Below are 27,270 nucleotides of genomic sequence, written 5' to 3'. Positions count from 1 at the left end.
GCATTTTATTATAAAAGACTATTAAAAAGGACACAAACAACCAAATACAGTATATAGATCTAGAATTAAGAAAATATTTTTAATAAAAACTATAAACAGAAATGTGTATCTTTAAGTAAAAGTATTCATATTAGCAAACATCAATATATCCGTCAAAAGTGTAGCAAGTATGTAACAGGCCAACTGATACATTGGTTTGGCTTTAATCAAATTAATGCTAAGTTAACTGCTAGATAAATAAATAAAGAAACTATTCACTTCCTAAATCAACTTACAACTTTCTAGCGCCCCCCAAGTGACCAAAAAATTTCCAATAACAAAAATCAATACAACAACAAAAAAGATATTAAAATTTTTTAATTGACATTTAAAAACACACTTCTTGCAAGACGTAATTTCATCCTATGGTAAAATCAATGCAATTGCTTAGGGATCTCCGGACCTGTAATGGTCCAGTATTTAAAATAAGTGTTTGACTATGTTGCTGATGAACAGATAAACCTCTGATTCTGTGCATCAGCCCTTTATTGACATTTAAAGCGCATGCAAACATGTCCACGAGGCAAAACGTCTTTATTTTCTGTTCTGAAATGTATTTTCAATCTACTACCAATGCTGTAGGATCAGGTTCTGGTTCAGATACACTGTCATTTCCACACACGTACATGACACACATCAGCCAGCAACACTAAATGATCTTCCTAATGGACCCCATAGTGCAACATAGAACAGACATTAGGGACTCATCCTCTAAATAGTAACACTCCATCACAATGATCTGTGAGGCTTCGGAGAGTAACTGCACATTTTCATATTTTGTTCAGTGTTTAACTAATGTGAACGCAGGAATTGAATGAATAGATGAATCATTAAATATGGGGATTTATGTTGAACTTAATCTCTCTTCATGACCCTCTGTTCCTTAAATCACTTCCTTCTCGGACTTCCTCTGGTCAGAGCAGTCAATCTTTTGGTTTCACCCTGTTCTGAGGTCATCATCACTGATGATGCAATTATGTATTTAATCAGTTGGTGTTTTTAGAAAAGCAGCACTTCCTCACTGCTATTCTGTGCTGCTTAAAAAAAGAAGATCAACCTCCACACAGTTGCTTTCAACCCACTGACTCACTGACGCGTGTTTGTTTGCACTAGAACAAGAGAGCAACAAAGTGAGAATGAAACTTCTCACACTGTTTGCGGGGAACTGTAATGGTCAGCCCAGTGCTCTATTTTTCCTTGCCGTTTTATTTGTCGACATATATCGTTGGGAATATCAATTTCGACAATAATAATGGTTGGATTAGAATTAAACATGAACATACAAAATCCTCAACATATTGAGCTGCATAACAACAATGCCCTCTGCTAGTTGGTGGTTTTCGGAGAGTATAGAATGGTCTAGGGTCCATTCTTTGAGATAGTTTGCATTATTTCTGTAATTAATAATGTTTGGAAATAATGGTTTATGTCTTGTATCATGCAAGTTCCTAATCGTAAAATTTTGGAAGCTTGAAAATATTAGTGAGCAGACATAATCTTTTTTAACTTTCATTATTGGAGAAGCCCTTGGCTCTATGGGACAAAATTATAGACTGTATATAAGACGGACGATGCATCTCTACTTAATCATGAAAAAAAAATAAAAAATGAAGCTCAAATGTCCTGGATACGGTTGCTGCCATCTTGTGCATTTGATGTCATTTGGAGCCAGGGTCTGCAAAGTAGTTATCAGGAGATGGAGCCACATTGTGAAAGTCCGGCCGATACACACGTCTGCATTTGTGAGTCAGTCCTAGCTGTCAATCATTAAGTTTCAGCCCATTGTAACGTATTAACTGATAACCAAACTCCCTGGAAAAATGTAAACTTGAACAAACATCAGTGTGATAAGAACTATGCCTAAAATGACAAAAACATCTTTGAGAAGAAAATGTTTATACTGGTTATACTTTGTCCCATATAGTTAATCAACTACTAATGAAAATACACTGACAAAGTTTAATTATTTACTCTTAGTTAGTTAGTATAAAGTGCATCTTTTCAACAGTGTTCAGCAAATTCAACTTCCGTCCTCCCAACAACCTCCGAGAAGCTCTGAAAACCGGTGAGCACATAATTATTCAGCAGCCGCACACAAACAAAAAATGACACTCTTCTGATGCAATGTCATGTTAACCTAGAGAGAAGATTTCCATTTTCCTCCCCGGCTGTTTACGCTTCCTGCACAGGGAAGACAATAGAGGAGGACAGACCTGCCTTTGAATCAAGTGGACTACAGAGAAGTGTGAAGGCATAGGTGTGTGTGTGTTCTCTTTACTGTAATGAGTTTCAGCCTCCTCTCAACGTCTGCCAGAAAAATCCCCGACAGCTCTGGAGTGACAAACTTCCACTTTCCCTGTGCTGATGCGAGGCAACTCGGTGCACTTCAAAAGACATCACACTCCCCACAGAAAAAGAAAACACTTAATTGCCCTTGACACTTTCATCCGCTTCTCTGCTTTTAAAAGCGTTTACTCTCCTCCATTGTGTGATGCCCAGGTGATTGGGAACGTAACACCTTAGTGTTTAATTTAAAACACAAAAGGTGTTGGAGCCGAGATTGTATCTGGCTCTTTCATATTGAATTGCTGCAAACAAAAAAAACGCCTGCTCCATCTTTGAAGCAGGGCTGAACGCATGAGAAGTGTAGTGTTGCAAAATAAACATACATTTCTGTGTGCAGTGTGTCAACATTACGGCAGCACGGCTGTGACTTACTTTACGTGCATAGGAGCAGATAATGACATGGAACTCTAAAATGATCCCTTATTAAACACCAAAATGATTGGGCTACAGTAATTTAAGTAGGGGGTTAAAAGGGACAAATCATATTATTGTGATTGATTGATTGATTGATTGATTGATACCTTGGAGGCTGTTTTCTTTTAATCTGTGGTTCCTGTTTCCCTGCTTCACCATGTGCATGGAGCCAAACACAGAAGGGTCAAGGGAACAATACACCTCTGCATCTTCTCCTCAAGTTGTGGAGCAGCGTGCAGGCCTGTTTCCACTGTTCTCGCTGTGAATGAACTCCTCAGTGTGCAGGAACCTGGTTTTCTTGCAAACTACTCAATGGCAGGCTGCAGCCGAGCCTCCTCGCACCGTGAACTCTGCTCCATGTGTCACCATCGCCCCTTCACGTTGGTTAAACCCATGTTTTTTTTTTTGGTTTTTTTTTTTAGGTGCCAACCTTGCAGAACCGCGCGTAATCTCAACGATCTGCCGAGCTCCCTTTGATGGACACGGTGATCCCGTACAGACAAAAGATTCTTGTTTTCCTGTCACATTTCTCATCAGCAGGTTTAGATGGTGATAAAAAAAATTTTAAAAAACCATCCTTCAAACACCGAGTCGTTTTGTGCGTTCGTGCGCGCACGTCCTCCCGCCTGTGCTGCACGAAGCGCTCCGGAGAACATGCAGATCTGTGTGGAAATGCTGCGGGAGAGCGAACAAAGCCTTACCTAGAAACTGAGTCGCTCCTCGGCGGGTGATGCTGCTGCTCCTCCTGCTGCTGCTCCTGCTCCTGCTGCTGCCCGGCGGTGCATTTTTAGCTCCGGTTCGCCTGGTTGCAGAGCGAGCCTGCAGCCGTGGTTTGGTCCGCCTCGGCTCGCACTGTTCTCTGTGAAGATATTATCCACTGGTCGGAGCTGTGTGTGTGTGTGCGTTGTCTGTCACATTGTTGCTGGCCCTTTTCTAACATCCACATCTGAAAATGAGGGGCGGAGTCAGGGAGGACTGATTTTTTTTCCCTTTTTTTCCCACAGTGAGGCACCAAGGTGGCTTACTGGGCCTGATGGGAAGGAAGGAAGGAAGGAAGGAAGGAAGGAAGGAAGGAAGGAAGGAAGGAAGGAAGGAAGGAAGGAAGGTGGATGAATATTAGTATTGATTTCTTCCTGACAGAAGTAGATATGTCAGCTACAGAGCGGAGGAACGAGGGAAAGGCATGTAGCCTGTATTAGGACCAGGCAATAATAATAATAATAATAATACCTGTATTTATATAGCAGCTTTCAAACACAGCAGTTACAAAGTGCTTAAAAAGAGAACAATTAGCGTCTTAAAAAGACAATAAGCAAAACTATACAATGTTGTTTAGAATACAGACATCAAATTTAAAATTTAATTTAAATATAAAGGGCCAATTCTAGGGTAAAGAAACAACACAGTACAATTAAGATGATTAATTACTGTCAAAAACATCACTAACATTCTGCCAATAGATCCCTTTCACCTAAATCTTGAGCACTGGCCTTTAATGCATTGATTAATTAGCTTTAATGGTACCGGTAGATTTCTCATCTTTGGATACAGTCTGGCTGTTTCCTCCTGTTTCCAGCCTTAATCACAGCTGAAGTGAAACCAGAACGTCTTGGTTCTCTTCCAGAAGTAAGAAAATCTCATACAAAATCCCTCTGACATTTTCTAACTACACTTTTAACTAACAGTACAGCCTTGGAGCAGAGCTTTTTTATAAGTGTATCATATTGCTGTTTTCATAGGTTTAGATAGGAAGGTCTTTTCAAAAACAGTTTAATATCATTGTTTTTCAGTTTGACATAATCCACCCTTTTGTGAAAAATCCTGATAATGTACAAAATAAAAAGGTTACTGTTCTTCAAACATTTTAGCCAGTTACAGACTTAAACATGCCTACAAGTGCTACCAAGTGGCCCATGCATGTGACAGTGTATTTCTAAAGTTAAGTATTAAGTATAATCATTTGACATTCAAGGGGTTAAACGTCCTGGCTTCCCAGAAGAAGTGAGTCAGACATGACATGTCTATAATCTGTAATGAGAGCAGAGGAAAGACAACTGAAATCTGTCTACGTTTTTAGACAGAAAATTACATGGGCTGCAGTTTCCTACAGCAACTAGTGCTGGGCTATTTGTCAACTCCAGGAACATAAAGAAATGCTGAATGAAAATACAGTTAGTCACAGAAGCTAGTGGAACAGAGGCTAGTCTGAACATGACTCGACAATGATATCTGAAAGTCTGCACTACATACAATCAAGCACTGTTTTGACTGAAAGCCTTTATCAAGAGAGATCGTCTCATCACCAGGATCAGTTTGGGCTATAATGCCAGAAGGAAGATACCAGCACTGCCTTCGGAAGCAGGAGTGGGGGAAGCTAAAAGCTATATAAAACACAAACTACTGCACCAGACCCAGAACACACACATACTACACACAACTATTAGCTGACAACCGAACCGCCAGCCTGGAGGAGTTCATTGTAGCAGGGGAGTTAATTCAGTAATACCTCAGGTCAGTTCTCCCCAGATTTGATCAGAGTGTTTGAAGTTTAGCTTGAGGTGAGGCTTGAGGCTCTCCCAGACCCCTCACCTCCACAAACACGTTAGAACATGTTTATACTAATGTAGACAATGAATACGAGGCGGTGCCCTGCCCTTATCTACAACCGGCTGACCACCTTTCTTTGTTAATGTTGCCAGCTTACAAGACTCTCGTTAGCAGAGTTAAACCAACTCACAGAGGATCTTGAGTTTGGCCTTTTCACTACTGCCTTACATTGAACATGACACTGATGAGGTCAGAAGGGGACTGCGTACTAGTCCCAACAGACAGCCTGCACCTGAACACAACTGTTTACAAATGGACCCTGAATTTTACAATCCACTGCCTGTTGTGGGGCTTCAGTCTGGTTTCTCCTGCATGACCTTGACTTTCTCCTTGTCCACATAACAAACTACCTCATCAAGTTCAAAGACAACACAAACATCAGTGACCGGGTCTCCAACAGCGAGTCAGCACAAAACCAAAAAGCCTGTCGTTCTGCCAACAATCAGGTTTTTAACAGGCTAACCAGATTGTGGTGGACTCAACTTTGAAAACTGAATCACCCCTTGTAATGTATTTCTAAGGAAGCGGAAGTGGGACAGACTGCTGCAGGACCTTCTAGTGAAATTGCAGATCCTGACGTACATACATGTATACCACAGCGTTGCATGCCAGCTGCACCAGGAAGGATCTTTGGGGCACAACTACTGAAAGTTGAGACGATCCAGGCCTGATATCATGGCCTCCAACATCTGTGATCCAACTCACCATGCCCACCACATCTTCAAACTACCACTCTCTCGCAGGTGACACAGGACATTACATGAATGCGCCACATGCCATTAAGCCCTGTTCAGACATGGCTTGCGGGTAAAATCCGGAGAAATGGCTACAGAGTTTACCGGCAATCTGCCTTTATCACTCACCAGACAACGCAGCAGGAGGTTTTCTGCACAGACACGTTCACAATATCATCAAATCCTCCACATTATTTTCGGGAAAGGTGGAGCAGCAGACAGAGACAGGAAGTGACGTAATAGCTCCGCCTTCCAAAGTGTAGTTTACCAAAAACTCCAGATTCTGTGTTTACGTTTATACACGAGACGTGTTACATTCGGGAAGTAGCATAATAATTTTGTTGTGGTGTTGTCCTCCACAACAATAATGTAAAATTATTTTTCTCATGTCCTATGACTTTTGCTCTCGATAGGCTTCTGGCAGTAGCCTTATATCTACAATATATTTACAAGTGAGTGGTTTCGATAAAAACTCTGAACTAGAACGTGAACATTTTTATTTGCCAAAATGTTGTACTTTTGCTTTAGAAAAGATGTCATGTCAAGTTTGTTATTCATTAAGTGGTTCAAGCCAGTGATTCCAAAACTTTTGGGCTTCTGTCCTAATTAAGGAGTGTTTACTTGCAAACAAGGTTGTATATGTCTATGATTTGCGCATCAAAGAGTGAAGTTCTCAGACGGTTTCACTTTAAGGAGAGAGGAAAGAAGGGGTAGCATTATTCCAAGAAAAAAAAAACACCTTTTTATTTTATTTTTTCACTTCCTTATCACATGAATCCTCTCTCAGATTCATCGTGTGATCCCTCAGAGGGAACCTTAAACCCCGGGTTTCGAGCCACTGCTTTAAACAGCTAATTTAATCATCCCGAGTGCTAAGAAGGATAGTAATGAATGAAAGAAGATTTAATGATAAAGGCAATGATAAAAAATTATGTGTTCACACGACACATCCACTGTGACACTCCCAACATGCATGCAATTAAATCAAGTTAAAACAGTTGCATTCCATTAAGAAGTGGTTGTTTACGAAAGCATCAGAATCATTAAACAGGGGGGGAGTTTCCACAGCCACTGAGGAAATTTAAAAAAGTTCTGTAAATACACAGTGAAAGAGGGCCGTAGGTGTCTGGCTGGGTTATATGGGGACATTAAACTTTATGTTTTTTTAACTAGGTGAACTGTAATAAACAGATATGAAGATTTAACTTCAAAGTGTGACAGGGACCCAAAGATTAGAGGCAAGAAGTGGGGTAATATCTTCCAGTTGATCTTTAAAAGTTTGCTACAATGTTTTGGCTGAACTGACCAGAGTATTTACACAAAGGCTATTACAGGTTGACATGAAAACATGAAATAAGAACACATTTGAATAAAACAATCGTATCAAGAAGGCAAATGTTAGACATATCTGAATGAACATCAGTCCTGTTGCTCAGAAACAGATATATATTGAACTTTGATGTTGTTTTGAAATTGTTTTGTCATCTGCTGTGTCAAAGCTAAAAGATGAATGTGGTTCTTAACCGGACTTCAAGCCTCATATTAACTTGAAACAAGTCCTGTATATTTTCTGATCCGGCAGCCTGTCAGTATTTTTTCTGTACCTTCCAAAAACGTAACAAATCTCTATTGTGATGTCTCTGATGTGATACATTAAAATGTACTTTGGCTCATGTACAAAAACGACTTAGTTTAAAAAAAAAATTCGTTGTCACAGTTACAACAAATTAGTATGATGATGCTTAAAAGAAACTATGATTCAAGGAAATAATCTGTACAAACACACACACACACCTCGATGTGGATTTTTCTTTCCTTCCACCACAATGTCTATGGCTGCTAATGACTTTTAACATATGTTGTGGACAGTCTGGCTAACAATGTGTATTTCTTTTCTGATACATCATCTTCATTCGGATGGAGCAAATAATATGTGCAATGGATATTTGTTAAGGTTTGCTAACATAACAGAGCGAGCGAGAGAGAGAATTGCTGTTATTGTGCCATGCTGGAATCAGGTCGTGTGTTTGTGCGCTGCTCTCTTAATTGCCTCATCAGTAAATGTCACCTGTTCAACTAGCACCCTCGTCGAGATTTATTTATTCATTTGTGCTCCATCAGATGCAGGCACTGCTGCTGCATGCTGCAATTACTGCTGCACCGCCAAATGTGCCAATGAATAATAAATCACAACACAAAGAGATCTAACAAGCAGTCTGTGAACCATGACGCCAACTGGAAGAAAAACTTGCAGTAGATGGTGTTTACAGTGGAAACATCCTCTTTAACAAATGAAACTCTGCAGGATGCTCGGATGGCCTCTCGGAGAAAAGAGCAGGAACACTAATAGCGGTCTTAGACTGGTTATTTCCCATGCAACCACAAATACACACACACAAAGATCCGAATAAGCATGCATGAGTCAGGGCATTTGCACGGATCCTCACAATGTTGCCACAAAATGATGCAACCAGCGACACGGGCTCCATTGCACACACGCTGTTCTCTTCAAAGTGAAGCTAAATACCAGGATGTTTGGAGGACGATGACTCACACAAATGCATTGGTGTGCTCACAGACTGTGACTGAAAAGTGGAGAGTGTGAGTGGGCTGTAGAAAGTGTGTTTCCAGCCCAGAGCAATATGCTAAGACCTCTGCACAGAAAGGTCACCTACAGTCATCTCAACAGACACCCCTCCCCCAGCAGCTCAGCAATCCCTTTGTGAAACACTTGATTCAGGTGCTTATCACCAGTGTCCAGGTGTCAGTCAGCAACATTTCATTGTACTGCAGCGCTTTGTAGTGGACGAGCGAAAAAGGAATTTCTCAATGAGAAAGAGGTGCATAACCAGGTGTGAGAAAGTGAGTGCATGTGAACTGTGGATGAAGTGTATACTGTGTTTAGTTTGTGCATAAAAGTGCATCCTGTACAGCTGCAGAGTCAGCACCCTCTCAAACCTCAATGAATCAAATTTTATTTGTATGACTCATAGTCACAAATCACAATTTGCCTCATAGGGCATAAAGGTGCAACATCCTCTGTACTTAACCCACAACAAGAGTAAGGAAAAAAATACCTCAAAAAAACATATTAACAGGGGGAAAATGTAGAAACTTCAGAGAGAGTCCCAGGACGGACAGAAGTGCAATAGATGCTGCTCGATCAGAGAACGTCAACTAAATAACAATATTTAGCATATTCTTAAGAAAAGAAAGTGTCTAAGATCAATGGATAGATATATAAATAATGTATTAAAGTATTTAGACAAAAGAAAAACTTTGATAGATGAAGGGAGCAGCAATAAAAAACGATAGCGGTTTTGCCAATAATTGTAGTATATGTAAGTAGGCATATAAACAATCTGGTTGTAATCATGATCCACTATCATGATCACGATTCACAATCAAGGTCCACGATCCAAACTGATGATTCATGTAAGACATGGAAATAAGGAGCAGAAATGTTAGCTAGTAGCTAGCTCTTGCTAGACACACACATGCTCACTGTTATTTTGCCCTAACACAATGTCTCGATGTTTAACCTAAAAAAAAAAAAAAATCATCCTTTTCTACATGAGTTAATTTAAGCATATTTCAGTTTTAGTTTTCTTTAAACATGAGGACCTAAGGAGCCTTAGCAAATATAGCGCTATTTTATGTTATCACTTTGGGGATTAGTTAATCACCAGGTTTTCTTTTACCTCTCTTTGGATAAAACAGTCTTGCTGTGTCCCAACTTTGTAGTCACTGTTTTAAGTGCGAAAATGTGTTCACAATGACGTATGTCAAAGTGCTTCGAAAGCATTTGAGTGTAAACTGACTCTTCTCACACGTAACGGTCACCATCGGGGCTACGAAAGTGAAGGAGATCGAGCAATTCTATTTCTATGTCGCACGACGCACAAGAAGGCAAAACGTTTATTTTATAGCCATTGTCAAATTTTGTAATTGTCATCCACGGTTAGTGGACCACGGCCATGTTTGAGAATACAGAATGTGCTGTACTGTGAGTTAGTGATCTGAGACACAGCGTCTGACTTCACGGTCACGTCTCACACCACCAAAAATATGTTCTCTCAGTTTTATGCACACTCAAAGCTGAACCCTCCCATCTATCAGAATAAAGGTCATTCGGCGATGCTTAGAAAAAGGCCGGTGAGGCTAACATCCTTTCGGCTGTTTCCTGAGAGCATGTACTGTCAGCTCTTTTAAAAACAAAACACTGCCACCAGCAAGACCCTCATCATCGCTACCTTTGTAATCATCACTGGGACTCATAACAGAAGGCAGTCACAGCTTTCATCCACAGCTAAAACCACAGCTGAACATCTGGCCATCTCTCCGGTCCAACCCACTTTGTTGTTCCTCTCAACTAATTGTGACCATTAGAAACTCACAGGAGCGTGACGGTTTCCATGGCGATATGCTGATGTGCTCGGGCTTTTCAAGGCTTCAGTGTCCCGGCAATTTCATGCCATCTGTTTCTCTTGATCGCAGCATCTCGACTGATTTAGGAATTATGTGAGTCAACACATCAAGATGAAGCTGTGCTGATTTGATGGGCTCATTCATATCAACAAAATGCTGGTGGAGGCGTTTGACGAGGGGTTGACAGATTGAAGGATGAGACTTGAGAGCATTTTATTAGGTTTATACTCTATCCTGACACACCATGAGTGATAAGTAAACACAACATGATGCAGTGAAGTGACAGCATGGGTAACTTTGCCCTAAGCAGACATTCAAGAGAGACAATTAAATCTGGTGGCAATGGACCATTTGATGGCCCTGCATGTTTGATGTGCTCGTCTCTGTGGTCTGCACACATGGGGAAAAAGACGACAAATCATCTGGTGTTAATGGCTGTGAATGGGCTGGAAATACGATTGCCACACTCCATTGTATTTTATGACATTGTTGAAGGGTTATGTTTTCATGGGACTTAACTAACAAGATCAGCATGATGAATGGAGTACTCACTGTGCGTAATCAACTAAATACGCATGGTTATGGTTATGGTTAACAGGGATGTAGATCATTTGCCAACATAGCAAGAGGAGCAAAACAAATCAAAACAGAGGAAAGACTTACAGTCAACTACAGAACATGTCAGAGTCAATCAGCTATGGTCTGATGACAAATTAACCTCTGGGGGCAACGGTCAATATTTTGGGGCTTCCGGTGAAGACAGCAGATATCTGGGCAGAGACTTGTTTACAGTCCGACAATTCTACACAAGTTGAACGTTTCTCCATACACTCCACTTCATCTGTGACCCTGGTCATTCTTCTTCAGTAATTCACAGCTTTAATGTCCTGGAGTTTCCTTGCATAATTATTGACTATTTTTTATAATTCCTTAATATTGGCATATTCAAATATCATCTAATATTATCGAACAAGGGCGGGATAAGGAATAAGTTATAAGAGAACATACCATCCTTTTTAGCAGGACTATTTCCTGTGAATCAAAGTCACAGCCAAGTGAACCACTTATACTCACAGGAACCACTTATACTTCTCCAGACCTCAGAAAGTCATTCAACAAACACAAAATACTGAAAGTAAATACTTACAGACAAATTTACAGTCCAAAAAAAGAATGAATTCATTACTATGGACAAGTGTATAAACCTAAAAATACACGCTAACTAACAACCATTTCATCTGCCTGTGCTGATTTCATATTTTAGTCGACAGTTCTCCTTTCATATAGTCTTCAGAGGAGTACCAGACTACACTACACTAGAAAAATGCACCACAGCATGACAATAGATAAAAAATACTGCAGACAAATCTGAAATGTCAGCATAGGACACATCACTGTGATATGGCCCCTGCCACTTATTAAATATGCAGGAACAGATGAAGGGAAAATAATAAATTAGTCTAAAGGTGAGTTAGTGCGTTGTGGCTGTCTGCTCTGTCTTCTCTGCTTTTCACTTGGTTCGTTCCCACATTTGTTCCACCTAAATATTACATGTGCATTAGGAAGCACAGTGAATGATGGGTTTGTTGTGGTAGACGCTACACTTGCTCTTTTCCAGGTTTCTACCTGTGCTCAACAAATATTGAATGAACTCGAGGACCCCGGAGGAGAAATTCAGTATTCAGTGTTTTTGTTAGTCTGTTGACACCTCCACATGACCGCTGCATGTAACAGAGACCCCCAGGGACTCCACAATAAACACCATTATCTCACATTAAGACCCTTTTCTCCAGATTTTCTTTCCCAGCTCAAATTTATGCCCAAAGAAAAGCCTGCTGGCCCTGTAAGCCAACCTGCAGCAGTCAGCAGTCAGCCACCTGAAATAATTCAACCAGTCAGGCTGCATCTGCATCCAACCTTTTGTGACGCACTTTTGAGCTCAGAGATGACAAAAAAATGCCTTTCACATATCGGACAAATTCACAACAACAGGAAGCTTTCCACCAGTGAGAGGTGGTGCCTGGGTAGAGCATGCATGAAGCAGAACATGACGTAAAAACTCCAGTGTTATTGTTTACAGCACATCAACAACGGCATCCGCCCGAATCGCCACAGCTCTCGAATTTTGGCGGCTTTCCAAGTTGACATCAGCATCTTCTGCATGAGTGGCTCCTCTATTCCATCCCGTGGTATTTGTATTCTTTTTGGGGTTTTTTTCAGTTTGGCATCTGTCGCTTGTTAGAAACAGCATCAATGCCTGCTGGCTCACTGTCAATTTTCCTCCTGCGTTCCAACATGGGCTCACTTATAGATTTGGTGATGAAGATGTGGCGGGGAGGTCCCCAAATCCAAATCTCATCTACAGCGTCCACATTAAATCAATCTGAAAAACAGAAACCTTGTTTTGGCCTTTAGTCAACGTGAACCCTGAATTTCCACGAAACAGTGCCCAGGAAAATGAATTTAGCAAAAAGTCCTCCAACATAAACAACCATCACTTGTCCCTACTGTCGGATCCGACTCATAGGATCATACTGGACCTTTGTTGTCATGGCAACAATAATAAACATATGATAAATGGAGCGAAGTGGACGGGCTGGGGTGTAAGGTTTTAACCACGTCCTGGATGTAGACTGGGCCCGATCCGTTCACAGCACGGTACGCAAGTACTAGTGTCTTGAAGATGATGCGGGTAGCCACTGGTAACCAGTGAAGGGAGCGGAGGAGCGGCCAGTCGAGCTGCAGCATTCTCGATGAGCTGCAGAGGTCGGATGGCACTAGCAGGCAGACCAGCCAGGAGGGAGTTGTAGTAGTCTAAGCGTTAGATTACAAGAGCCTGGACCAGAACCTGGACTAGAACCTGTGCCGCCTTCTGAGTAAGAAGGGGCTTATCTTATGCTTATTTAATGACAGTCAGCTAAATTGTAGGCACTTGGCTAATTAATTACTGATTAATTAAGAGATTCACACATTTTTCTGATATTCAGTTGTGTCTTTGTGGATAAAGGTCCGTACAAAAGGACCTGAAAATGTGGAAGCACTTAACTTTCACCAACATTTTCAAAATAGAGGGTGAAAGAGGACGAGTATAATTGATTTTCCGTATGAATCGGGACCTTTAAAGAATGATTTCAGTCCGCCAGTTAGATGGAAACATCACTGAATGTAAAATCTGATATTTTGCAGTGTATTTTTATTACAGTGGATCCACACTGTTCAGACCCTGCCAGTTGCTGTCACTTGCAGTTACATTAATTTGTGCTGCTGTTTTTAACAGCAGTGTTGGATCCCATGAGGTTTCCCTGAGATTTCTTCACACTGTACCTGTCAGTTCCTGAGAGATGGCAGCCCCGCTCCTGCAGCCCCAGCATACGGCGACGGCGGACGCCATCAGCTAACCTTTTGTCACTTTTAGTTCTCTCTTTCTCTCGTTTTGTCTCCTGGGCGTCAGACTTGCTTTGCTCTATTTATTTTCTCCTCAGTTTCTCCTGCACAGGCTTCACACTTCACACAGCAATTAGCCTTCTTTCTACATGTCTGACAGTGCGAGGCCACAACAGTCACCAGACTGATAAGATTTGACTTTGAATTAGCATTTCTGCAATTCTGTAGAAACTCTACTGTCATCCCATGACAACCTTTACTAGTGTGTTTCTCTGTCAATATTCCATTTTTAACTGCAACTCAGGAAGATGGCTTCGTCCTTATCGCTTCCTTTGTCCACCTCTCTTATTTTCTGTCTCTGCTTATAACGTGCCTGTTATCAGACTGATGTAAGCTGGCTGTAATAGCTTTAATGATTGCATGTTCTTGATAAGATAAGTCATCTTGAGCTCCTCGAAACCCTTGTCTAAACCTCTCTGAATCTACAATATCGTTTCCAGAGAAACGCTGGAAGAGATGTCTTGTGGCTGGGGCATGAGATTTACTTTCACGAAAAAAAACCACCCCCTAACTAAGCTGGCTTGTGTTTGTATTAGAGGACACTTCAACTTGTTTTCTATTTGTGTATATTCTGGGTACCGTTGCCAGATGCTGTGTCACACTCTCTCTTTCCCCCCGGTCTTATTTTGTCCAACTGGAAAAGACAAGGATGAGGGTGGTCGCTTTAAAAGCAACACATACACAGGCAGGCACGGCTCTGTCTGCTCCTCTATTAAATTGCTGCACCCGCCTTGTGCTACTTGGGAACTAGGTTGTTTCCATGGCGACCAAGTATTTGATGGACAGGTCTGTGTATGATGGCTGGTGCGCTGGGAGAGCTTCCACCCGCTACTGTCTTCCAAATGGGATGCTAAGGATTTAGCATCTACATATGAACAAAACTCAATAAATACATTTACATATTCATGTATACATTTAGTACATGCACTGTGATGGCTCCACTGACAGCTGGCTGTAGAAATTATACAGTTGCATTCACAGCCCACACTCGGCATGTCGTCTCTTAGATACAAAAGCCTTCATGGTTTTTATTTGTGCTAATTGTATGAAGCCAAAGCACAAAGAATACAAACGCAAAAGACTTATGCGTGAAATTGGACTTAATTACAATGTTGCTCGGAAACTCAAAGCTTGTAGATTTATATATTCAAATCATTTTTTTTCTGAGTGCTTTTGCAGTATGCTTATGCAAGATGACCAAATAGGTCAGCAGCCAATTACAACCTGTTTTATTGTTAGACCACCACTATAATCTGTTGTACTTATGACTAAAGCAAGGTAGGACGTCAGATGATGTGTTATAGAGAGTGATAAAGTTGGGGAGGATCGATAAGTCAACAAGACTGTCACACAGGAGATGACTGTCTTTTATGTGTGTGAAACCAATATTGTGTAATGTTTGTTTGATCCATGACCGTTCCATAACCTTAACCTTGGTTTTATTATCGTAACCATGACAATGAAAATCCCGTAATCTTGAGTACATGCTCATGTTACCCAAGTCATGAACTTTCCGTAACCCCAACAAAGTCATTGTGTGCCAAAACCACATCATGACTATTACATAAACATAAGTGTTTATTATTGTAACCATGGTGACACAGGTCTGGTATGCCTGCCACCATTGGGGCCAAATGAGTCATATCTGAGGTTAGGTACAGATGTCCTGTATGATCGCTCAGGTTGGGGGATTCCAAATGTATCTCCTTTAGCTCTCCTCATTGGTAGAAGTACATTTTAAAGTACAAGTTGTATTATTATATATGAATATTTTCATTTTATGCTACTTCTACTCCACCACATTAAAACAGGAGAAACTGTTTGGTTTTCTTTTACAGCTGAGGTTATGTTACAATGTGATGACTGGACCATGGAAAGAGACTCACTTGCAGGAATCAGGCTAAACTCAAAGTTCAAATCAACAGTTTTTAGTTTGTTACAAAGGCAAAAAACATAAAATCCAAAAGCAAGCCAAGGTTCAAAAACCAGAACAAGGCAGCAAAACCTACAGGAAGCCGTCTCAGAGAGTTCAGACTGGGAGGGTTGTCACATACAGATTCAAATTTAAACACAATATGGATCAGCTAATAAAATATGCTCCACTGTTATAGATTATACTACACAGCAGTATATGAGCTTTAACTCTGGCTAACAACAAAGGTTACTGACACATGCATCAGCAATAATCCAATAATACATTATAACCTTTACTGACATCGGGCATTTGTTTGGCATTATGAGTAATTGTTGAAAGGTAAAGGTCCCACATGTAAGTTTTCTCTGCTGCTCTCTGGCCAGGACAGGGTGGTGGTCGCAAAGACCTTCACTTTCACCAAAGGGAATAATGCATCCTCCATTCAGCACTTGTTTTTCAGGACAGAATGGGAACTATAGTGACTCGCAATCAGAAATTGAACGAACATGCCACGGCTAGCTGATTAGCATGCTAACTAAATGAGCAAAGAATAAAAATAGAGGCAAATTAAGACAACATTGGTGTTGCGTTCCACTGCTGCAGACAGCAAAGGAATGAGGTTTGATGCTGATATCACAATGAAGCCAGTCACAATGCTAGATTAATAATTCTCATATGATACCACTTACAATCAATGTACCTTTACTTATGTGGATTTCGATGCAGTACGTTTATGTGTAATGGAGTTTAATATTGTTGTATTGCTACTTTTACTCAAGTAAATCATTTGAACACTTCCTCCGTTGCAACAAACTGAGAAAGGCTTTAAACTTTCACCTCGTATGATCAGCAGGAAGAAACAAAAGATTGCAAAAACTTCCCTCAGACGATGCTCTGAGCAATTTCCTGAAACTTTGTTTCAGCATGAAAAGAAATGAGAAATAAGTCTTCCCCCTCCTCAATCCCTTTAACATCACTCTGTTCCAGCTCTTTTATCAGTTATTTTTCAAAAGGGGTGTATCAAAGTGTTAGGCAGTGACAGGCAGCAAAACCCTCTTGGAAGGATTACTGAGAGTAAGATGAGATTTTCCTATTCTTTACCCTGTATCTTAACTCATTTGCTGTACAGTGTGTGATTTTGCTATTGAAATGTTTTTTCACAGGTTAAGGAATATCTAATAACAATCCACTTTTTTAAAACTACAAAAACAATATTGTCCAATGAGCCAGAACCAGCTGTAATATTCGAGCACCAGAGCTTATGCATGTCTGATCTTGGGATTCCACTCCTGTTGGACTTGCTTCTCCTTGACATTCTCAACGTGTGCAGGACCCCCGCATCCACACAAAAGAGAAGAACCTAGTTTTTATGCATCATTTCATACCACTACGTACCCTACATACTTACTAAATCCAAATTAAGATTGTATGTCATATCTTCAGCACATATTTCTCTCTCCTGAGGTCTAGTTGTTTTTCAGGGTAAAATAACTTTTCTCCATAATTCACCACTTCTCACAGGCTTATGGTTTTATAATGAAACAGGTAGCCTACGCAGAATAAGGTGCACACGTGATGAGACTCAAACCTGTCTAATCCATCAAGAAGTTCCGGGCAATGGGGATTTGCATGACAAAACAAATAGGGTGAAATGTTATTAAGATAAAGTGGAGGACTAAATGAAATTGCCTTGGCCTCCTGCATAATTTCACAGTTTGAATTCATCTTGTTATGCTGAAGTATGAAGAGCACAACAGGTTAAGCAGCAGACATTTGCGTTGTTATTAGTAGTCAGTATAGTTAGAAATACATAATTCATTCCCAGTGTGGCTAACTGATGCTGGAGAGCCGGGCTGTAATTATTTTGCAGCGAGAAAGCGTGTAATCCATGTACAAATAACACCGAAAGGCACTCATACCAGCATCAGTAAACATGGTGTGGGTTGGGACCTAGTATTTGTGAACAATAGTTGGGCCTATATGTGTAGCCAAAGCCTGCAACCAAATGTCTTCTTTGTCCTGGAGACAAAAGAGAGCCTCCAGAACTCAGTCTCCCAGGGTGCTTCAACTTCGCACCTAGGTGTTAAAACTGCCCCTGGACACAACTTTCAACAACTATTGGTCACTGTGTCCCATGAACCTATCCCATGAGATCAGCAGGCCTATAAAAGCCCAGTTCCCCCTCTTTTCTTTCTCTTTCTACTCACTTCTCCTGGAGGAGAGGTGGGTATCTCTCCTCTTTTCTACTGACTTCTTCGGGAGGATGGGTAGGTACATCTCCTGCTCACCCAGCCAGAGAGACCTCTCCCTGCCACAGCTCTTCCAACCTCCAAGCAGGCCTGCCTGAAGCAGACTGCTAAAACCTTCCAAAAGGCAGCGACGCAAGAGCCTGCCTAAGAACTTCAGCACAAGCTGCTTTGACAAAACATCTTGCCAACAGAACCACAACATTTCATTAAATTCAGCCACATGACCCCAACACTCCAGTGGGTCTTTTGTCTTCATGGTGGTCAGCCACCATTTTAAAACTCACACACACACACACACACACACACACACACACACACACACACACACACACACACACACACACACCACCATCACCACCACACATACATACCTATTACACATTTGCACATCTATATATAGTAAGTACACCTTTGTTAGTTTGTGTGTTTATACATTTATCATTTTTATAATAAATGATTTTCTTTAACACAAATGTTGTCTTCATTAATGTTGCATAAGGGTGAATTTTGCCAACCTCTATACTGTCAAGAACTCCATATCCTTCCAACTACTGACATGGTAGTTTTTAGTAATAATTATTAATTTAATCATTTATCAGGGTTCCAAATTTGTACTTAGTACTTTCAACAGACTAAATCAATAAATTGGCTATCTTTTCCCTTCCTTTGAAGGGTGGTGCCCCGAGGTAGCTTTAAAGTCAATTAAAGTTATTATTTAATATTTTAAATATTAATATTCAATATTTTTCTGATGGCCACATTTATTGAATGCCCAAAGGCACAACATTAAATGGTGCCACGCTTAAGGTATAATAATCACAACATGCGTGTCACCATATTCACTACCAAAGCCACTCCTGTTTTATGAATGTGTGGTTCTTGAAAATCCGTGTCCTTCATTTGAAGCTCTGAACGCTGGTTTTCTTTCCCCCCAAAACTGGCCAGACTCTTCCAGATATAATGAGGGAACATAGCAGCCAAAGTAGAGGTTTGAAATGGTAATTAGTAAGACTCCCTGCAACAGAAAGAGACAGACGGACTGATTTAGCACAGCAGAAATTAGAGATTTGAAAGACAGCATGAGGACATATTTAGATGGCAGTCATATATTTAGCTGTGGTGCCTAGAAGAAGCAATTGAGTGAATTCAGATTGTAGCTCAACATCTATAACATATATTTATAGCAAAGGCCAATACTAGCATGCGGTTTAAATTTGATCGGCTCTACAGAAAATGACAAGTTTGTAGGATTTCCCAGCAGAATAGTATCTTTTATGAAGTTCACATTGCTCCATCCATATGCAACAAGGGTTGTTTATGTTGTCTAGTAGAATAAACAGAGAAGAACAAACAAGGCAACATTGAAACGCTTGATAAATCATAAATTAACACCCTTGCCAGACGTATTGCTTCAAAGAACATTTCTCTATATTATCCTTGTTCTTTAACTATTAGCAGAACAAACCCGCAATCACATGCTCATGATCACAAGTATTCTGGAAGTGCCTGTGAATGCACAATTTTCACCAACTAATTGTCTCTTCTGTCTGCTGTCCCTCTAATTACTGCAAATCGTATCCCACCATCTGCTTGCCTCCAACACATTAACTAAGTGTATAGATAAAAATACATGAGGCTCATATGACTCTGGAGAGCTGATACGTCACTAACATGCACTTTGACCTCACACGTCATGGTTTGCCTGGTACTGAGGGGTAATGTATTTGAAAGCATGACATATTCTGTTCTTTTACCCTGAACGTGTACAGTGATTCATTAATTATGAATGAATTAATAATAGCATATTTGTTATCAAAACGTCTTGCCAATTAAGTACTGTAGCTGAAAATAAGCAAGGTGTCCAACACTGGCACATGAGCAGAGATGTGAATTGTCCTTATAAATCAATAAATGAAATGTAACATTTGAAGTTGATAGGCCATTTGTTTGGTTTAGCATGTTAGCATGATAATAATTGGTTATCAAAACATTTTGCCAAAGGACTGCAGTTAAAACTTTGCCAACACTGGCACATTTACAGAAATTTGGATTAACATGTAATGTTCTTTAAAAAAAACAAACAGCTGAGGTTGATGGGTATCTGTTTAGTTTTATATGTTAGCAAGTCCTTTTATGTGAATTATCGCTTGACAGTTGAAGTTGATGGGAATAGTTTAGTATGTTAGTGTGCTGATTTTGTGAATTAGCACTAAACAGGTGAGGTTGATGGGAATGTGTTAAGTTTTATAGGAGAGATTTAAAATTTGACTTTATAATGGTACTGCTGAGAGAAAGATAAGTGATCACCTATGCAGTTTTTATACCAAACCATCTGGTAGATGTTGGGACAATTTAGAGGACAGCTGAAATAGCGGGCGAAGCTACATTTAAAGTCACAGCATTCATCCTGTAGCAACCTCGATTTCTTGTCTCCTCAATAGTTGTTGAGACGAATGAAAGTATCTAAAGTTAGAAAATATGTCACTTTGAAAAGGCAGCAGGTGCTAATCTGTGGCTTAAGGTTTCAAATTGACCGAGACAAAAAAAGATCCCGTGATATCTCCGCTTTTTCATTTTTCTCATAACACATGTAGAGAGTAAAAAACAAAAAGGGAGGCTAAATGTACTTATAAAAATGGAGCTGAACAAATGTCAAACTTAAATTATTAGTTGGTGACATTTTCTTTTTATCTGAAATCAAATCATATAGGTTTAACAATGAATTTCAGCAGCTGAGTGGATTCAGCTGGGAGCACGGCGAGTCCCCCACAACTACACAGAACAATGCCCAATAGAATCAAGCCACTTCAATGGGATAAATTACATGTAGTATAACAGAAGTGGAGAGTGGTCTGACAATGAGAAACCAGAACGGGAAGAGGTCGAGTTGTTGAAGCAGTTCGCAAAGAAAAATCTAACTTGAGGGGGTAAGTTCAAATAATGTGTCTGTTGTGTGTTTTTTACCAATGTGAGAACTCTATGTGTCTTAGTTTTGCAAAAGTCGACAGGATAAGTTGCAGGAACTCAACATACCGTGCCAAAGAAAGTGAAACGGTGTAATTTAAAAATGAGTTGCACATACACTCTGCAGCAGGCTGCGGGTCTGTCAAGGTAAAAACGTAAGCTGAGGGATGATCTCACAAGGGACTGTATGATTTTAGAGGAACATCTGGCAGACCATCAACATTATCCTTGCTACACTATCCATTCTCCCCAGCATCTCAGCCCGGAGGCAGCCATTAGGAGCATGGAATGAGAAGGGCTTTTCTGTGCATTCGTCCGAGTGTGATGACTGGTTGGGGTGGGGGAAGCACACAGGTCATCACAGATCCATTCGAGGCTTTCAGTTGGAGCGGTATCGCGGCATGATGCCCCTGAGAGGTCACCATCATGTGAGATAACATTTTCACAACCATCTCATGCTTGGCTGGAGTGCATTGAATGAAAGAAGGCTGCGACAGAGCAGAGGTTGGTCGGGGGAATCGGCAGGGGAAAAGAACAAGTGCAATGACAGACAGAGACACTGTTATTGTTGAAATCAGCTGCTGTGCCACTTTCACTGTAGGGTGTTGCTTCTCATTTCTGAGCTGTTTGTGTTTTACTCTGGATTACTCAGGAGACGCATGTGTTTGGCTTAGATGAAGTGTAATTAGATATTCATTTCTTATTTTCAACCCTTTGAATTAAAAGAGATCCATCTTGAATACAAACAGAGATCTACAGATTACGAAATGAAACTAAAACACTGTTGTGCATTTACTCACATATCCATGCTGCTGCTGATAATGATTGTATAGTTTTTCTCTTTTTCTTCTTTTTCTTCTTTCCCTGCACTGTGGCTACCCGTGGCCACCAGGATTTAGTTCCTTGCCCCACCCGAAACTGGTTCTTCTCTCTCCCTTCACTCTCCCCTGTTCATGGTTGGAGACATCTGAACTGTAAATTTTCTCTCCAGGGTCCTATAACTCTGGAGAAGTATCTAAGTATTTGACAGGGATATTTTGACATGAATAGCCAAGTTTATATGAGGATGGGTTATATAACACCTGTTAAGTCATTACAAATTCATGCTATGCAGCTGAACACTGTTCAAAGGCCCAAAACTTAACTCAAATTCTAGTGGAGATCCCCTTGTTCCCCATGGAGAGTTGGAACCACAGACAGTATATAAAGATGGACAATTCCTCTGGTATGTGTCCCACTACACGAGTAATATACCTGTAATACGAATGCTGCCATCTTGCTCCAAAGATGTAATTTGGAGAAAGAGTCTGTGCAGAAGCATGGGTTGATCGAGCCACAGTATTGAGGACCAATCACAAGTCTCAGCTGTTAATATTACATTTCATCCTGTTTTTGTAGTATCAAATAAGTCCTTGTGAGATAACAACTTCATAAGATGACAGACACTATTTTTGAGACAAAATGTATTAAACGGGTACTTGGACTTTGTACTTTAGCCTCTGTCCCACTCACTAACATAGAGGAGGCAGGGTTTATGACCTATACTGTTGCCAGCCACCAGGTGGCTATCGAGACACTTTGGCTTCACTTTTGGGGAGCTGTCACGTCGTCCCTCTTCATCCACAGTCTTTGGTTGGAACTATCTAATACTTTTAACAACCTGAAAACTTTCAAGCAGGAAAAAAATTTTGGAAAAACTTTGTGTAGATAATAAATAATTTGTTCATCAATTTAGACGGCAGAGAAAGACATTAGGGTTCAAAGTCAAACAGGCAGGAGACTGGTGTTGTTCTACCCTCCATGTGTGAAACGCGACAGTTGTAGATGTGCAGTCATTTTAAAGTGAACACAATGAGAAGACAGACTTGAAGTGCACTCAAGTAACTTTGTGAAAGTAACCTTTAGAAAAATTGATTTTAAGTGACTGTTACATTAGAGTAAAAAGCTAAACTGTGTAGAACCATCTGTGACCAACCCAGAGCAACGGCAACTCATGCTGCTTTCAGACACTGAACTCTGGAGGTCCTCCACAATTTCTATCTGGAGGTGGTGAATGTGAGAACCTCCGGAGTTTCTGCAGACTTTCTCCACCTGCTCCCCCGAGTATACAAGTCCACAGAAAGTGCAGAGGAGTCGATGTGAGAACACAGCTGGAGATTCTTTGCAGGATTCACCGAGAACGAGAGGAGGGGATGCTGATGACGCAACCAACACAAAAGTTAAAAAATAAATGAAAAATTTAAATATAACGAAAAAGCAGAGCCACACATGTCGAAGACACCAACAGAGATGTCAAGAGAGTTTGTGGCGATAAGAGCAGACGCCGGTGTTAATGTTCTGTAAACAAAATCCTGTGAATTGTTACGTTACCGCCTGCTGCTCCACCCCTCGTCTCCATCCTGCGGAGGATTTGTTACTGTTGCAAACGCTACTGAGCAGAGAATCTCCCGCTGTGTTGTACAGGTGTAAAAGGCAAACTGCTGAGAAAGTCAGGACCCAAATCTCTGAAAACGGCTTCAGATGAGCCCTTGTTTTTACCCAGTGATACTTTGTGCTATCTTTCTCTTGTCACGGTTGAACTGAGACTGCACATGTTGTGACGGATCGTGTTTCCTAAACATTTTGCTAAGGTTGTAAATTAGAAGACTACATCTGGACTTCGGACAACTTCAGCTGTTTTCTCCTCAGGCCTCATGGACAAACATAAACTTCAGTTCTGTTAAAGATATATTATTTAACAATTTATGTTATAATATTTGTTGAACATCATTTTGTTCAAGGTAACGGGACGTTTCATTTTGGACGCCTTTCAATTGCATTATATCTTTACTCATGGCTTTGCCCGTCTCTGATAGAACTTTCGGGGCAAATGACGTATGATGAAGGAAAACCACAATGCTAGCTACTTGGCCATTTAGCTAGTCGGCTGTTTTTTCCTTACACTGTTTGTATTAGTCACTCGTCATGAATTGCGTAACATGAATGAAACCACCTGAGTTGTGTCTGGTGGATTTTCATCAGCAATGGTTCACAACATGTCATCAAACTAGGTCTTTTGTTATAATTTAGTTTGGGAGCTGAAGTTACATATTGTACATTTAATTGACATTTTCTTGTTGCAATACAGCGATTTTGAACTTTTTCTTTCACACACTGGTGTCTATCAGAACATTTTGTCTCATGGTTTGCCTATGCTAATAGTTCCCCAGGGTTTCTTTGGGATGATACATACAAATGAAACACTGGAGACCTGGATATTCAGCTGCAGTTTTTATTTGTGTACTTTAACCTTCCTTAAAACAGTAGAATTCTAAGGGAGTTCAGAGAGCAAAGCCACTGAGAGGAGCTCATTCACATGAAAGAGCAGCTGGATGAAATGAACATTCCCTGAAGGCCTGACTGCTGCTTCTGATACTCCTACAGACACGCCACAGGGAAAAGGCTGAATAAGCATTATACTATAGCTTGGTGAAAAACACGACCTTAAAGTCCAGCTCCTCTGCAGCAGTGACCCCACCCAACCACAAGTCAGAGCACTCCTGTCTGCACATGTGCTTCAGCTATAAAACATTTCCTTCTAGTCAGTCTCCTTCCCCCTTACATGTGTTTCGTTTTTCTTGTGTATTGACGTACTTTCTTACAGTCAATTTGCAAGATAAACCACCTTTCCCATAGGTCTCTGCAATATCATGTTCTCAATCTGACAGTTAAAGAATGTTTTTCATAACAAAAGATATGAAACATCCTGTTCAGATAGGACACTGATCAGCAGAAAGTTCGCATAGCTCACCACTTTCGTGTGTGGAAATATGGACGTCAGCTTTTCTAGGAACTATTATGCAACATCTAGAGTCTCTGCAATTAATTGTGTCATTGTTAAAAAAATCATTTCTAATTATAAAGAAATGATCATTTATCACAAAAGAACATGTTGTTAAAAACATAAAAATTTCTTTGAGGAATCTCAAAGAAATTGTAATGTTTTGAAAAATTTTAATGATGATGAAAAAGGAAAATATGACTTATGACAAAAATGTATCAGAATCACTGTAAATCAGTTCTATAACATTGATGTAGACATGCGGCAGTTTGCTTTTATTTATTTATTTTTTGTTTATTTTCTGCGAGCTGGTTTTGGGTCGTTTTGTAGACCTGTGTGTGGATCTGATGTCATATTAGATGAGTGATAAGACAAAATCTTGTTCATTTTTACTAATAACATGCAAAAACTTCATTAAAAATATAAGAATAAAAATGAAATACCTTATAATATTATAAATAATATACGAATATTTTGTGGTGGGGAAATGTAACTGACCTAAACTCTCAGTGGTATTTACAATCCGTGGCTAACTGTCGCCGTTATCTAAGATCTGTATCTTGCACACCATGTTTCCATATGTTGGCCGATAGCTGGACATTCTGCCAACCCAAACATCTCTTTCCTCTTTGCTCTTTCCTGTTTGAACCATCTGTAAACGTAGTTCCTGTGTGACTTCCTGGCTGACTAGAGAACCAATGATAAAGGATACTGATCTGCTCTGACTTCAAACCCCAGGAGGTGTGTGGGATGGTGGGGGTGCAGATTAGATGGGGGGGAAAGAAAGTGATATTCAGACGGGGGGGTTGGTGGTGGCTAAGTCGTGATGCATGGCTGAATAAACCATCCCCGTGCCAGAGGTTGACAGACAAAGATCTGAATGTGTGGTGGAGTGATGGGTGAGAGGGGTGTGGGAGGGAGCACCGAGGAGACAGAGGCTGAAGCAAAAGAGGAGATAATGGGGTGAGAAAGTTAAAGAGGATGTGAGTTTGAAGCGGAGGAGGGTCGTGTTGCTGGCATGGGAATCAAAACACACATGAGACATCCCTATCAGGATTCTATACTGCTGAAATGATTAGTCAAATCGACATAACATTAGTCAACAATTGCCATTTATACACAAAGAAAAACATGACATGATAGTATAAATATCCATAGTAGTTCTTTGTAATAAATATTCAGTGTCTACCCATCAGATTATTTCTAATGGATGAGAAATCATCAGTGATGAGAACTGAAAGCAGCAGAAAGAGCTCAAACTAAAAGTGTGGAGTAAAAGTGGCACAGCATGTGTGGAGTCAGAGGCAGTGACAGTGAATGATAGATGTGGCGAGACAGATATGACAGATGGAGAGTGGAGAAAAACGAGAATGTTTGTCCGACTGCAATGAAGGAATGATAAATGACTTCCATTTATAGTGGGAGCAAAACTTCCTTTTGGCCGACTTTACTGTGGCTGTGAACCTCTGAGGCCATCTCCTGTGTCGTCCTATGATCTCTGTCCACCTCTCTATCAATCCTGCTTTTATTCTCTCTTTGAAAGATACCGATTCTGTTATTTAACCCAGTAAAGTACAAATATTTCATACTTTATTGTACACTTTGCCTTTTTTACAAAACAGACCATATACCCTCCAGTCATTGTTTTTTAATAACTTCAGAATGTTACTTTTGGCTTTGTGTATGTGATGAAATTGTGAGCAAAGACTGCTTTAAAAAGATAAGAGAGATGGTTGACTTAAAGGAACCTTATTAAGGGGATAGTTAAATCTTTTTGCGAAATACTTGCTTAGAGTTTTGAAACTACAGAAAGTCAATTCTGGCGGCTGAGACGTCGCACACATGCACATTGACTGAAAACACAACCGCAAAATCCACACAACGGAAGTGAGCAACCACGGATATTGACAAATGAGCAGAGAGACTGCGGTCAAGTGAGCCGTCGTTTGTGGAAACTCCAAGCCAGCCACCACTTAAGATTGGGTTCTTCTCTATTTTGGGTGTTATGCTACAGGTGCTTGGAGCGCCCAAAAGGAAGAACGCACCTGTACAATACAACTACAGCTTGTGCTTTGATTGTATTAGCAAAAATTAGCTCGCTAACTAAAATGGCGACAGTTGCTAAACATCCACATGTTACTAAATTGTCACTGTGGAAATGTTAGTATACTGCATAGATGTTTATAAGATGGAAATTAATCGAAAATATCACAGATATGGAAGTCTCCATCTTGCGCATCTGGAGCCAGAGTCTGCACAGTAGCGACTGGGAGATGAAATCATGGTAGCGAGGTCACAGACTCCACCAAT

The 27,270-nt window shown here is 40.4% G+C and overlaps 1 protein-coding gene across 1 annotated transcript in view; it reads right to left on the bottom strand.

The window, feature by feature from the left end:
* st6gal2a (ST6 beta-galactosamide alpha-2,6-sialyltranferase 2a) overlaps positions 1 to 3,732 on the bottom strand; it is a 48,452-nt gene extending 44,720 nt beyond the window's left edge. The window contains exon 1 of the mRNA XM_035174655.2: positions 3,501 to 3,732. The gene's annotated coding sequence lies outside the window, so the exon portion shown is untranslated. The remainder of the gene's footprint in view (positions 1 to 3,500) is intronic.
* Positions 3,733 to 27,270: the final 23,538 nt, after the last annotated feature.

The sequence above is a fragment of the Hippoglossus stenolepis genome, chromosome 13, assembly GCF_022539355.2.
Source record: "Hippoglossus stenolepis isolate QCI-W04-F060 chromosome 13, HSTE1.2, whole genome shotgun sequence".
Taxonomy (NCBI): Eukaryota; Metazoa; Chordata; class Actinopteri; order Pleuronectiformes; family Pleuronectidae; genus Hippoglossus; species Hippoglossus stenolepis.
This window is presented reverse-complemented; position numbering and strand designations above follow the sequence as displayed.